The following is a 14,864-nucleotide window of genomic DNA, read 5'->3' as shown; positions in this document are numbered from 1 at the left end:
GAGTCCTTACTGGCCCTGTGTATTCCAGCTGTGAGAAATACAAAGGAAATAAATAGACTATGTCTCCAGCAAGGTCCTATAGCTGGTCTCAGGAATGGAGGTGAAAGACCACGCCCTATGCCCTACAGAAAGCTCAGTGTCTCCCTTGACCTCCTGGAAGCAACGTGAGACTCCAAATCAGAGAAATCAGGATGCATTCCCCCCTTAACTCTTGTTGAACTGAGCCAGAATATTCCAGAAAAAAAAACAACCAGTAAATGAAGTCATGGAGCTTTCTCTTTCTCAGGCCATCTCTACGAAGTTTTTCCCTTTTTTATTTTTGTTTGCTTTTGGTTTTGGTGCAAGGGATGAAATTCAGAGCTTCATGCATGCTAAGCAAGTGCTCTATCACTGAGTTACATCTACTGATCTTTCTGTTCCTGGGAGGTTTTTAGTTCCTGGTCTTCCCTCCTGAAGGTGCACAAGGGTAAAGTTTTTCTTCACAGCTTTCCCATAGATGGTATAAACTACTTAAGTGAGCCAAACGAGAGTGGGAATTAAAAGTAGGCCATCCAATTTTCTGAATGACGCAAATAGTTAGACAAGAGCAAAGGTGATTATGGGCACAGGAAGACTGCTGAGGAAGAGTTTTGTAGGTATGTGTTAAAAGAGAGGCCTCGGGAGAGTCAGACGTCTGGGTTTGTGTGCCAGCCATGAAGCCAAGAGACTGCAGCAGGCCAGGGGTCTCAGAAGGTGCCATGCAACTGGCTGCCTTTCCTTCTACCTGGTCGACCACAGTTGCAAATGTTGTCAAATAAGATTGGGAAATTTGACAGCAGTGGAGGAGGGGTCCTGCCAACTTTAAATACAAGCCAAAATATTCATTTAATTGGATAAATAAACTTATTTTTAGGATAATCTTGTATAGTTATTTAGCATAAACTTATTCATATAAGTCCATAGTTATAATACCTGTCCTCTTTGTCAGATCTCACAAGTGTAAGGAACAGGGGTAGCAGGGTTGGGGGGTGGGTGGGAGTATGATTTCAGTAAAGACTGGACTCTTGCAACTTTAGTTTTCTAAATCATGTATAAACCATTTTCTGATGAATAATTCTTAGGCTGATAGGCAATGTAACTCTCAGCTCTAGAATCTAGAGCTAAGTTGACTGTGTACATTAAAATGGGGATTCTAGAGTCTGGTGATATTAACAAAAATAGTTATGCTGTTATTTCTATTTTTATCCCCACATCTAATTATTGGCTTTAAACACCTTCCAGTGCCTAGTGTTCATATTGTTAGGCCTGGTAATTCTCCTATTATGCCACACTCTCTTCTGATCCTGAAAATCAACAACTGCTAGCCCCAGGATTTTTTGATAAGGAAAAAAAAACTGCCTTGGTTAATGATTGAGTAGAAGATGAAACCTAGTCTTAAGGGTGTGAAGTAGCCTCATAACTCCCAAGGACAAGGTCACAGTTCTGCATAACCAAATGGCAGGATCCAGAGGGAAGATTGGACAGCAAGAGCAGAAATGGAAGGGAGGGTGTTATGGTTTGCATGTGAAGTGTCCCCCAAAAGCGCATGTGAGACAATCCAAGAAAGTTCAGAGGAGAAATGATTGGGTTGTGAGGGCCTTAACCTAATCAGGGGATTCATTCGCTGATTAACTGAGTGGTAGTTGAAGTGGTAGGGTGTGGCTGGAAGAGGTGGGAATTGGGGCATGGCTTTGGGGTATATATTTGGATCTGGCAAGTGGAGACCTCTCTCTCTGCTTTCTGATCATCATGTGAGCTGCTTCCCTCTGCCATATTCTTCCATCATGATGTTCTGCCTCACCTCAAGCCACAAAGAATAGAGCTAACCTTCTGTGGACTAAGACCTCTGCAACCTCGAGCCCTCAAATAAACTTTTCCTCCCCTACAATTGTTCTAGTTGGGTCCTTTTAGTCATAGCAGCAAAGAGAGCTGGCTAAAACAGAGGCAGAGGACCACCAAATGATGCCATCCCAGGATGTCCCTCCCACCAAAAAAAAATCTTCAGCAATGTCTTCCAAACACATCATTGCTTTGTGTGCATGATTTTCTACTGTGAAATCCAAAGATGGATAACCGCTTCATGTCAGGATAAACATGTTCATCCTGAGGTAGCCCAAGAGAAAGCTAGACTGCTGGGCAGAGGAGGTCTGGAGACCCAGGCCCATCAACTAACGGAAACCTTTAGAACATCCTTGGTTTCCACAGGTTCCAGAACTGGGGTCTTGAGAAAAATTCCACTTGGACAATCTTAATTGATGTCTGGAATTGGAATTGGTATGCAAGGATGTTTATCATAGAATTACAAACAACATAGGAAATTTGGAAAACTCAGTGTACAACAATAGGGATTTGGTTAAATAAATTAGGGGAAAGCTAAATGAGGAAATAACATGTAGCCATTAAAATTATGTTTTCAAGGGCTGGGGATGTGGCTCAAGCGGTAGCGCGCTCGCCTGGCATGCGTGCGGCCCGGGTTCGATCCTCAGCACCACATACCAACAAAGATGTTGTGTCTGCCGAGAACTAAAAAATAAATATTAAAAATTCTCTCTCTCTCACTCTCTCTTTAAAAAAAAATTTTTTTAAAAAATTATGTTTTCAAGGCTGGGGGTGTACCTCAGTGATGGAGCGCTCTCTGTGTGTGCAAAGGGCCCCAGGATCCATCTCCAGCATGTATACTGTATATTTCAAAAAACATTTTTTTAAAAAAGGGGCTTGATTATCTTCACCTCAAAGAAACAATAAATGTTGAGGAGAAAGATAGATTTATCCTGATTTGAACATTTCACAATGTATACATATATCAAAATGTCACATGGAGCTGGGAATGGTGGCATATACCAAACCTGAGGAGGCCCTCTTAGGCAAATTAGTTAGCCATTGCCTCAAAAAAAAATTTTCTTAAAGGCCTGGGCATGTAGCTCAGTGGTAGAGTGCCCCTGGGTTTCATCCCCAGCATTGCAAAAAAATAAACCACATGGTACTCCATAAATATGTATAATTTTTTTATATCAATAAATCAATAAACTATTTTAAAAGAATATTTAATGATATTAAGATAAAAGAATAAAAGTCCTTGTTATAAGGTCAAGAAAATAATCCTAAATGTATTGGTCATGATGTTATTATTGTGTATTAATTGTTAAGTTGGTGTTAATCCTATTTTCATCTTAAGTCAGTTTAAAGAAGAAAAGATTAAAACTTTAACGCAGACTGCTCCAGAGGTTGTGGGATGAGAAGTGGCTTTTTTTTTTTTTTTTTTTGGTCTGAGTATTTTACTTCCTCGTTGATCTCCAAATTCTCCATAACAAGCAATTCTCCTTTTTAAAATCAGGGAAAACAAACATCCCTTTCAAAGTTTGGTATAGTTTGCTTGCGTTCATGGGATGACAAGACAGAGCAGCAGGAGCCATGAGAGAGAGGGACATTGTCCTCAGGTCAGTGGTGACTTGGTTGTACCTGTTTAGATAGAAACAACATTTGTTTAGCAGAGATTCATTTGCCATGTTTAGGGGATCTTCAGTCTTATCTGGGAAAAAAATAAAAGAAAGAAAAACAGGAAACGGTGAAAAAAATGTGTTTCAGCTCAATTCTGAAGTGGGCTTTGAATTGTTCAGTAAGTTCTTCCTATTTTGCTTTTGTGTATCCCTCAGATTTTTGTTCTTGTTGTTGTTTGTTTGGGTTTTTTGCTTGTTTCTTTTGTACCAAGGATTGAATCCAGGGGTGCTTAACTACTGAGCCACATCCCCACCCCAGCCCTTTTTTTTTTTTTTTAATTTTGAGACAGGTTCTCACTAAGTTGCTTAGGGCCTCACTAAGTTCCTAAGGCTGGTTTTGAACTTTCGACCCTCCTGCCTCATCCTCCGGAGCCTTTGGGATTAAAGGCCTGCACCACTATGCCTCACCCTTGTTTTCTTTACCAATTCAAGGAGGTGAAAGTTGGAAGTAAACGTGGTCCTGGAGAGAGAGAGAGAGAGAGAGAGAGAGAGAGAGAGAGAGAGAGAGAGAGAGGGAGGGAGGGAGGGAGGGGGAGAGAGAGAGAAGTCAGAGTTAGGCAGTGGCCCCTTCCCATGTCTTGCATGAATTACCTGAAATAAATAAGGACAAGTAGTCTAGGTGACCTTGACCCCTGACCCTTCCCTGTGCGGCCCCCACAAAACTGAGGAAACCTTGATCATGGTACACAGCAGATTGTAATGCAATGGTTTTCAAATCTCTCCGATGCTGGGTTCAGAGTTAAAGGGGTTAGACTTAACATATATGATTCCAAAAATATTCAAGGAGGTAATTATATCAGATATTCTGAGTCAGTCAGGTAATGCATTCAACCCAGTACCCCATTCCAGACTTCGAAGTTACAAAGATATGGCTAATCTGGATATGAACCACCAAAGAACAGGATCACACTTCCAAAGTAACCCATAACTAATTTTGGACCCATGACTTGATTTAGAATTGAGTACAAGTTATGTCACTTAGGTCTGCATGACACTGGCAAGCCACTTTATTTCTCCAGGCCACAAGTGCCTCCCCTGTGTAGAGAGCTCAGGACAAGGGGCTTTTCAATATGCCTTTGAATACTCATATAACTGTGAGTCTTTGTAGAATATATGTAAAAAAACAATGTGTGTGTGCATGCGTGTATGTGTGTAGTGCTTATTTGTCAAAATGAAAGATAATTGGGCATGCATAACAATTTTAATAATATTTAACCGTAAGGGGGAAATGAAAGGAGATTGACATTGCTTAAGCAACTTTGAGACTCCAGGGCTGTTCTAGTTATTTTTACAATGTTACCTCATTTAATTATTACACCAACCCTAATGACTCTATGACTTATTACACATCCTGCGGTTTTAGAAAACTGAGCTGAAGGTCACCCAGACATTCAGAGGTACAGTTGAGACAGAGGACTCAGACTAAATGCAAAGCTGTGGCTCCCCAATATGGTTTGGGAACCTGTACAGGAGGTGGACTCAGGCACTACTGCCACTAGGCTGGTCTCCACAGATTCTGACAATGTCCCCAGTACTGCAGAGGCTGCCAATGGGGGACTCGAGGTTGGAGGAAGAATGATTACAGCCCCTAAAGGTTGCACTGTTTTGCTTGTGAAGTATGCCCCAGAGGTGGCACTGAAAGTCACCCCGCCCTTCTGTATGCATTGCAGCCCTCACCACACCTGACTGACTGGGTTCCAGGACTGACACACGTCTTCAAATTCAGGGCCAGTTATCTGTCCCTAGCTTCCCACCTCCCACCTGCAAGAGACTGGGAAAGACAAAACCAAGCTTTTAATTGTTTCACTAAATGCCATTTCTGAGAAGATGCTACTGGTATAGGAGCAGAATATGGGCAAGGACCCAGAGGACCAAAGTTCCATTCCTTTGTTCTATCCCCACGCTACATTGCCTCTTTAAGCCAATTTTCTTTGAGAGAAAGTGAATTCCAAAAGTTTGACATATGCTTAGCCATTTAGGGAGGCTCAATTATACTGAAAAGAGCACTTGACGAAGGAACCACTAGTCACTCTGTTGCTATTTAGCTGTGAGATGTTGGGCAAGCCACCAACATTTTCTAAGCCTGAGATCCCACCTCCATTAAAAAAAAAAAAAAAAAAAAAGGAAGGTAATCTCTCACCCCTCTTCCATGTACAAAGTTTACCCCAGACCATTAGCCTTACCCGGTTGTCACCTCATTCTGGAGAGGACACTTTGTGGAGTAAGTCTGCATTCACCTTGCATGACTTTTCTGACTTTACTTCCTTCTGGCATTATCCAGTGCTAGCCTCCTTCTGTCGATATGTGTGGTTCAATGACTACAGCAGAGCCTGGGAGCAGAGCCGGATGCCAGCCAGCACCTTCCAAGAGGCACTGTCTTTGCCTGACGCTGGGGCTGCCTGCTGACCTCTCCCCACAGCTGCCGCCATGCTGCAGGCCTTGCTGGCAGGCCCTCAGACCAAGCGACTCACAGGTGTTGCCCACCACCAGCTCTCCCCCCACCGGCCTCTCAGACACCACCTGAAGTGTCAGCTGGCCCTGGTACCTTTGCCATTGGGAATACTGACAGCAGCTCTGCAGACTGCATTGAGCTGTTGGACCCTGGGGCCTTCTAAAGGTGCCTCACACAAATTCCCACTGGGTTGATAATCTCACCCCATTTCACAGATGGGGAACTGTGGCCACAGCACCTCCCTGCCTTCCAAGAAGGAACAAAGGCCAGGTATCCGCCAGGGCAGAAATAAAACCTTCAGCCCTCTCCTGGAGCAATGTAAGCTTTCATAATCGGTCATGCGTCTTTTTACCTTTTGAAACTTTGTCGGGTTTATATATAGCCTCCATCTTGTCCCTCTGAACTCGGCAGGGCTTGTAATCAGTCACTGGGCTGAACACCTGGAACTCTGTGGGGATTATCATTAGAAGGATGCGAGGCCAGGTGTGGTTTTGGACCAGAGACCTATTGGAATAGGGAGGATTTCTCACTTTCCAAGTTTACTCTGCTCAAGTTAAAACAATTAACCTCCTTTCCCCTTCAAACAACTGTTCTCTGCGGCTCTCTACTAGCAATATCCAACCCATAGACACAATGTCAGAAGTGGACTCTCTACCCTTCAAAACCTGCAGATGAAAAGGCAGATTGGACCTGTCCTTAGGGGTTCTCTCTACTACTGCTACCCTCTTTCCCCTCCTAATTTCTCTCCCTTCTTCTAGATACTTAAACTTACAGAGAGCAGGAATTTTCTCTTCTGCTGAGGGTCACCAAGAGATTATAGCACAAGGGGTTTTAGCCACAGGCCTTTACACTCACCTCTTGAGAGTTTGCCAGGCTGACCAGCAGGGAGGGAAGGACAGATGGCAAGGTTATTCCCAATCACTTGGGGTCTTAGCTCTCTGAATGATGGAGCTGTCGGCACATTCCCCTTCTCCCAGAACACACACACACACACACACACACACACACACACACATACCATCAAAAAACATTGATAATATCAATATTTTCAGAAAATCACAAAACTCTTCTTACATAATATTACAGGCAGCATAAATTGAGCGCTTATTCCATTCTGGGCACTATGCTAGGTGATTTTCATGCACTAATGACCTCATTTAATCCTCACAATAATCCTATGAGGAAGTGCACAGGATGAATTCGAAGCTTAAGGATGAAGCAAATAGCTCAAATCCCACAGCTAGTAATCAGCAAAGGTAGGACTTGAGACCCAGTCCTACCTGACAGGTAAGTTTGCTACCGATTGTCTAATATCTTCTTTGTGATTTAGGGGCTCACCTGTAGCTGGCATTGAGGAGTATGAGGAGGCAGTATGAGAAGCCTCTAGCTATTGCTGGGCACAAAGATGCCCCACAGGGAAGCTCAAACGCACTCAGCTTATGAGACTGGTCTTTCTCCAAGGTAAAGAGAGGGACTGTGATGGCCAGCTCCCCTCTGAAGACACTGCCCAGTACAGAGTTTCCAGGTGATGGGAAACAAGTGGTTATAAAACACTAATTGATTATCTTGCAAAAATGATCTAACTCGGTGTTTTTCAAACTTAGCTGCATAATAGACAACTGGGAAGATTTCTTAAATCCAAAAGACCAGGCCCTTAGGGGCAGCATTTTTTACCACCCCACCACCACCACCAAATTTATAGATTTGGAAACCATAACCCTTAGTCGGATAGTATTATCCCAGAGGTGGGGCCTCTGGGAGGTAATTAGGTCATGAGGGTGGAGTCCACATGATGACATTACTGTCCTTATAAGAAGAGACACCTGAGAGCTTGTTTGCTCTCTTTGCTTTCTACCATGTATTCTTTCCTAAGAAGGCAATCATCTGTAAACCAGAAAGCCTTCACCAGAAGTCAGCCATATTGGCACCTGATATTGTGTTTCCAGTCTCTAGAACCTTGAGAATAAATTTCTGTTGTTTAAGCCACCCAGTCTAAAGCATTTTTGTTATAGCAGGTCAAACTGACTAACATATAATTGAAACCCAAACATAAGAAGTTTTGAAAAAAGATATTTTACATTTTCACACAATCATAAGTTTGCAGAAAATTTGGAAATGCAATTCAAAAAGCTTTTTTCATAAGCCAATTGAGAGTAATTTCTCAAGCTATCACATCATCTTCCTCACCCATTCTAGTGTCTATTTTCTGTAAATGAGTATATTGTCTTATGTAACCTCAATGCAAACATCAAAATTAGGAAAGTAATGTTGTTACATCTCTACTAACCCTCAGACCTCCAACTTTTACCAACTTTCCTAATAACATCCTTTCTAGCAAAAAGGTCCAGTTCAGAATCAAGAGTTGCAATTATTGGTCATGTGTTTTTGGTCTCTTTCAGACTGGAGCAGTTCTTCAGTCTTCCCTGGACTTCCATGACCTTGATACATTTGAAAATTATTTTGAAGAATGTTCTTCAATTTGGGGTTGTCCAACTTGTCCTTATAGGCAGATTTAGTTTATTCATCATTAGTAAGAATATCACATAAGTGACACTGTATTTTCATTGCCTCTAGCTGGATGGCTCACAACTTTGAGTTACAACATTATTAAATAATATTCATCTTGATTACTTTTTAAGATGGTGTCTTCCTGGCTTCTCCACTGTGTAATTGCTTCTTTTCCTTTTCAAATTAACTAGTATTTTGTGTTGAGAGGCAAGAGGTAGGGTAAACTGGAAGACTGACCAATCAACAGTTCCAAAGTACCAACAACTTTGAGTACCAGTACCCTAACTTTTTTCTGCAAGTTAAGCATCAGCAAGAGACAGAGATGGAGGGATCTCTGTGACATGAGTTAATGATAAAAAGTTAGCATTTATTAGCTAACATTATACCCTCCACTGAGCTACTTGCTGTATAGGCATCATCACCACCTTTGAAACAGCTCATAGCTCTTATGTACTAATTCAACAAATTCTTCTTGAATACCTATTATGGGTCAAAAGTTTTCTAGATGCTAGGGATACAGTATGAGCAAGAAAGACACAAAAATCCCTTTTCTCCAGTAGAATGACATATGTCCAACACTGCGCTAATCACTTTATATTCACAGTGATGATGATGATAATAATAGCTATTATTAACACAACTTATTTTTTTGAGCACTCACTATGAGTCATACCCTTAGCTCACCCTCACATCAACTCTATGAGACATGCACTTTTATTATGTACTTATAAATTGCTCTTTAAGGAAAGAAAGACTTAAGACTCAAAGAAATACAAGTATATAACCTAAAGAACTTATCATACAAGTTCATAAGGAGACATTCAAAGAGGCTTATGCAGAGATGCATGCATCATAGATCTGATCTGAGAGCAATTTAGAGGCCCTTACGAAGAACATGGACAAGCAAAATAAGTTATAGGTAGTCAGCAAAATGCTTTTTAAATAAACAGAAGAGATTATCTAGACTACCTAAAACACACATAAATCTCAAAATCATAATGTTAAGACCAAAAGGTAAGAAACAGAATATTTATAGCACAGTAACATTTGCAAGAATTTTTAAACAATTATAAAAAATATGGCATATTATGGAAGAAATACACATATATATCTGCGTGGTGTAAGGTAAATTGGAAGAAGTTGTATTAAATATGTAAATCGGGTAAGCTGAGGGCAAGGAAGGGGAGGAGGGCAATGGTGTTGGAGCTGGAGGACCAAGACAGAAAATAATCATTATTTTTCAATAGGGGTGGGAATGTGCTTAGCAATAGAGTGCTTGCCTAGCATGCACAAGGCCCTGGGTTCAATCCCCAGCATGCATGCACACATGCACATGCACGCGTGTACACACACGATGTAGGTATAAGGATAATAGCATGCTATGAGTTAATCATTATGGTTAATTTGATTCTGTGTCTGGAAGCAAACTATTGTGGAGGGGATGTACATGAAGATCTTCAGAAAAAGTTTATATGAACACTCTAGAATGAGCATGTTTATATTTAATCCTCTTCAGACCAGTCACCATGGAGGAATGGGGACTCTGAGACAGATTTTTGCATCCAATTTACCTAATGAAAACAGGTCCATGTTGATGTTTACTCTGACTCCTATCTGAACTACCCATGTGCCCCCCACTGGATTTTTTTTTTACACCTGTTTCCACAATGCCCTTCTTTGGTAACAGGAATGCGGAAAAAGAATAGAGTCACTCAGATCAGAAAACATGAGCTTGGGTCCTGGATATGCTACTTGCTGTTTGTGTGATTGTGAGCAAGATACTTAGCCTCTTTACATGTTTCCTTGGCTCTCAAAATGTGGCTCACACTAGTGAACATTTGGAAAGGGCAGTGCTATCGTGTGGATGTTGAAAGTAACCCGGAGGCCCATGTTAAAGGCTTGATTCCCGGGGTGGCACTGTTGGGGGGTGTGGAACCTTTAAGAAGTGAGAAGTGTTGAGGTCACTGGAAATGTGCCCTCAAAGGGTATTGTGGGACCCAATCCCTTTGTCTTTCTTTTTTGCTTCTTGACCATGAAGTGAGACATTTGCTGCACCACACACTCCCTACCACTGCCATCTGACACCCAGAGACCTAAAAGCAGTAGGTCTGCCCCATCATTAGAGGACTAGAACCTCTAAAACTATGAACCAAAACAAAACTCTTCTCTTTGTAAGTTATTTACCTCAGGTATTTTGTTATAGTAATGGAAAGTTGACTAACAGGCAGTTTGGAGAAATTAATGATTTGGCCTGAAAAAAAAAAAAAAAAAACATGGCCACACAGATCCTCCATCCTCCTTCCCTGAAGAGAACTTCTTTGTTCATAATTCTAAACATCCCCCAAATAAATGATCACATGTCCCAGGGACTGTTGGCAAGTGAGGACTGCCCATAGCACCTGGGCAGCTCTCCCTTAGCTCCTTACATCAGGCAAGGGTAGTGGGCGGGAAAATGGCCCATCCACACTGGGAAGCCATCATGGTGCATGGCTTAGCATACCTCCACCCTGTAAGCAGGACCCAATGGTGTAGGCAGGTAGCTCCTGGAGAAGTTGCAGAGAAGGTGGCCCATTTAGTTTCACGTAGAAGTCCAGCAGTTTCTAAGGCATTCCAAATGACTAGGAGTCTTCTTCCCTGTATTTCCCTTGCAGTGAATGGCACTGGCTTTTCACTCACCCATCAAAACCCAATTCCTAAGGCCTCCTAGGTTCTTTCACCTCTGGTCGTTATTGTTGTTGCTGTTACTGAGGCAGGCTACCTTTATCAAGAAAAAATGTTTGGTTAGTTCACTCTTGTAGAGGTTCCAAGTTCAAGATCAAGCAGCCCTATTGGTTTGGTCTCTGAAATGGACTTAATGTCAGGGATGTTTGTGGGAAGAAGAAATCACATCTTTGAAACAAAGCCCAAGAACCGTGTGGGTCTCATTGCTTACGAAGCCCCAATGACCTAAGGATGTTCCACTAGACCCCTCCTCTAAAGGGTTCTCAATACTCCATTGTGGGGACCAAGCCTCCAACACATGAACTTTTGAAGGATTCATTCAAACCACAGCAACCTCCCTCACCCTGAGTCTAATCGCCAGCCAGATCCTGTTGCTTCTACCACCTGTGAGTCTCTCACAGCCTCACCTGGCCCCATCCCTGGGACGCCTGCCAGGCATCACGCCTCAGCATGGTTTCTCCAGGAAGGCTGCAGTCATGTTCTGTTCGCCCTTTTCTTCCTGCTTGCTGGGCAGTAACCCTCTCCAGCCTGCCCTCCAGTTCACTACTGGAAAGTACTGACTGACTGCTCTAAGCAAGCTCCTTTCACGTCACTCCCTTCCTCTGGCTCTGACCAAGTTCCTCTTCATGGAAATCGCCAAGTCCTTTAGCTCCTGCTCCTCCCATCATGGCCGGCTCTCCCTCCAATCCTGGCATGACTGGTCCTCCTTATGCTTTGGGTCTCAGCTCAGCTGTCCATTCTGCAGAGTAGTCTTTCCCCACCACCCTCTCTACAGCCTCCTCTCTAGAACACGAATTGTGACAGATGCCCCAGCTTGTGGCCGTTTTAGCACTTAGGACGACCACAGGTAGCCTCCTGGCTCATTGAGTTCCTTGTTGAAGGAACCTTCTCCCTCCAGTACCAGCAGTGCATCGGAAACACGGAAATCCTCAGAGTGGGTTGAATAGTGTCCCTTTTACCCTCCAAAATTCATTTTCACCCAGAACTTAGAATGTGACCTTATTTGGAGATAGGATATAAATTGTCGCAGATGTAATTATGGTAAGAATCCAGATGAAATCATACCAGATTAGTGTGGGCCTTTATAAGAGACAGAAAAAGGACACGCAAAGACAAACAGAGAAGGTTATGTGAAGGCAGAGGTTGGAGCTATGCTGCCACTTGCCAAGGAATGTCTGACGCCACCAGAAGCTGAGACACAGGGAGGGATTCTCCTCCTAGTTCTCAGAAGGAACAACACTACCCTGCCGACACCTCAATTTCAAACTCTTGCCTCCAGAAAGTTAGAGAATAAATTCCTGTTGTAAACCACAAGTGCGTGTGATGATTTGTTAAGGCAGCCCCAGGAAACTAATACAGTCCTCCATAAATATTTGCAGACTGGATAAGTAAAGGCCTACAGGATAAATATGGAAAGCCCGTAGCACAGTGGACAAAAATCATCTGAAATTAACTGCTGCCTCCCAGAGGGCTCATCTACCAAGCTCAACTCCCTTGTCTCCCAAGAGTGGATCTCCCTCTCATTTGTACCTTTACACATACACTTTTCTCTGTCTGGAATACTTTTGCTCTCCTTGGTCCTGGTGTGCAAGGGTGGTCCCTCCTGGGTCTCCATGCACCGGGACTCAGGGGAAATACCCCGGTGTCCTAGGATACAGGAAGAAGTAGGCCTAGGGCTGGGGGTGCAGCTCAGCAGTAGAGCACTTGCCTAGAATTTGCAAGGCCCTAGATTTGATTCCCAATACTGAAAAGAAAGGGGGAGAAGAAGAAGAAGAAGGGGGAGGAGGAAAAGAGAAGGAGCCTGGAAGGAGGCCTTGGTACTAGAGAGCCCACAGGGGAGGGCGGTCAGCCCCTACTCTTCTGCCTTTTCTAGGGGAAGTCTGAGAAAGCAGCCCATCAGTGGAGGACTGCCCAGATCAGCTGGGTGCATGCTGTTGACAAAGGTTGTCTGGGGAAAACTGCAGACCCCCTGCAGGAGGTGGGGAATAAAGAGATTGAGGAAACCTCACTCCCCTGGAAAGTTGAGCTGGGGATGCAGCATCCACTGATGGGAGAAGGGGTGGGGTGAGTCCCCAGCTGACTCTGTCCATGTGACACAAACTTCCAGCCCCCTTCAGTACAGCTCTGCTTTTGCAATCTCAGTCTTCAAGCTAAGTTCTCCTAATCTTCAGGAATCCACCCAGCCCAGCTCCTCAGGGGTCTCTGCCTGACTCTCCCAGGTACCCTGGAGACTCCTCACCCTGCAGATACCTTAAGTGTAGTGTGCTGGCCTCTCTCCCCATTAAATGACAAGTCCCAAGGATGCTGTTCATCTTAGTACCCCAGCACACTGCTGGTATTCAGCAGGCACTTGATAAACGTTGAACACATGAATATGCAGAAGGTCCCAGTGGATCCAAGCCATCTTCCACTGATGGGGCTGCCTTCCTGGCTCACCCTACCAAAAGGCAGAAGGACAGGAACCCACAGCCCTTGCTTGTGGGCCTTGAACACTCAGCCTTCTCAAGCCTCTCTGTGGGACATTCCAGAGACCCACTCTGCCTTTTCTCAAAAGAAAAAAAAAAAAAGTCAGAAGAAAGGAAAAGAATCCCTCCTCAGGTGTTTTTGTTTATCTGTATTTCCCCAGCCTGTCTGAGTTAAATCCAGTGAGCCTTTGTATTCATTTCTAATACTCCTGGAACAAATTATCACAAGTTTTGCAACTTGAAACAACATAAAGTTTTCTTACAGTTCCGTAGATTGGAAGTTCTTCACAGGTCTCACTGAGCTAAATTCAAGCACAGATGTTTATTTCTGAAGGCTCAGAAAGAGTCTGTTTTCTGGCCTATCCCAGCTACCTACAGGCCATCTGTGTTTCCTTGGCTCGGGGACCTTCTTCTTCTTCAAGCCAGCTAGGACCACTTAGGTTTTTTTCCTCCGGTGGCATCACTCTGACATTGACTCTTCTGTCCCCTCTTCCTCTGTCAAGGACCTTGTGACTACATTGAATCTACCCAGATCATCCGGGATAAACTCCCTATTTCAAGGTTAGTGATTAACACCTTAATCACATCTGCCACCTTAATTCTTCTTTGGGATGTGAGGTAACGTGTTCATAGGTTCTGGGGATTAGGACACAGGCAACATGAGGAGGCCATTCATTATTCTGCTCACCACATCCTGGAAACCAGACTAAGTGGTAAATTTTAACTCAGGCAATATTGCTTATGGCAAAATTGTCCTTCACTGGTAAATGACATTTTGACTGGGAGGAGCTATGGACCGATTATACATACCCATATAGACATCATACTTTGGGATAAGGAAGGATCCATTTCTTTGCCTTTTTCAGCTTTTAGAGGCCACCCATATCTGTTGGCTCCTAGTTCCCCTTCTTCCATCTTCAAAGCCTACAGCATTGCATCCGTCTGCCCCCGCTTCCAACAAATCTCTGTCCACTGCCAGGGAAGGACCATTCTTCTGTCCTACGATGTCTTCCAACATATCATGCAACCTCCAGGGTTCAGATATGGAGAAGCCAGACCAGGATTTTGCTCATACTGTTGACCTCTGAGAAGACTTTAAGAGCAGAAACCCCACCTCCCCCCCAAAAAAAGAGTAATAAAATGAAAATATTCAACTCCCATGAAAATAAAGTCGTAATGACAAGACTAGCTCTCCCCTTAGCT

General features: G+C 43.4%; 1 long non-coding RNA gene across 1 annotated transcript; it reads right to left on the bottom strand.

Moving 5' to 3' along the window:
- Positions 1 to 3,010: 3,010 nt before the first annotated feature.
- On the bottom strand, positions 3,011 to 14,184 carry LOC144367273 (uncharacterized). The gene is made up of 4 exons (XR_013426592.1): positions 13,925 to 14,184; positions 6,823 to 11,233; positions 6,320 to 6,471; positions 3,011 to 3,477 (listed from the first exon to the last, which is right to left on the bottom strand). It is a non-coding gene; the product is annotated as an uncharacterized LOC144367273 (long non-coding RNA).
- Between the last annotated feature and the right edge of the window lie 680 nt (positions 14,185 to 14,864).

The sequence above is a fragment of the Ictidomys tridecemlineatus genome, chromosome 10 (assembly GCF_052094955.1).
Source record: "Ictidomys tridecemlineatus isolate mIctTri1 chromosome 10, mIctTri1.hap1, whole genome shotgun sequence".
NCBI lineage: Eukaryota > Metazoa > Chordata > Mammalia > Rodentia > Sciuridae > Ictidomys > Ictidomys tridecemlineatus.
This window is presented reverse-complemented; position numbering and strand designations above follow the sequence as displayed.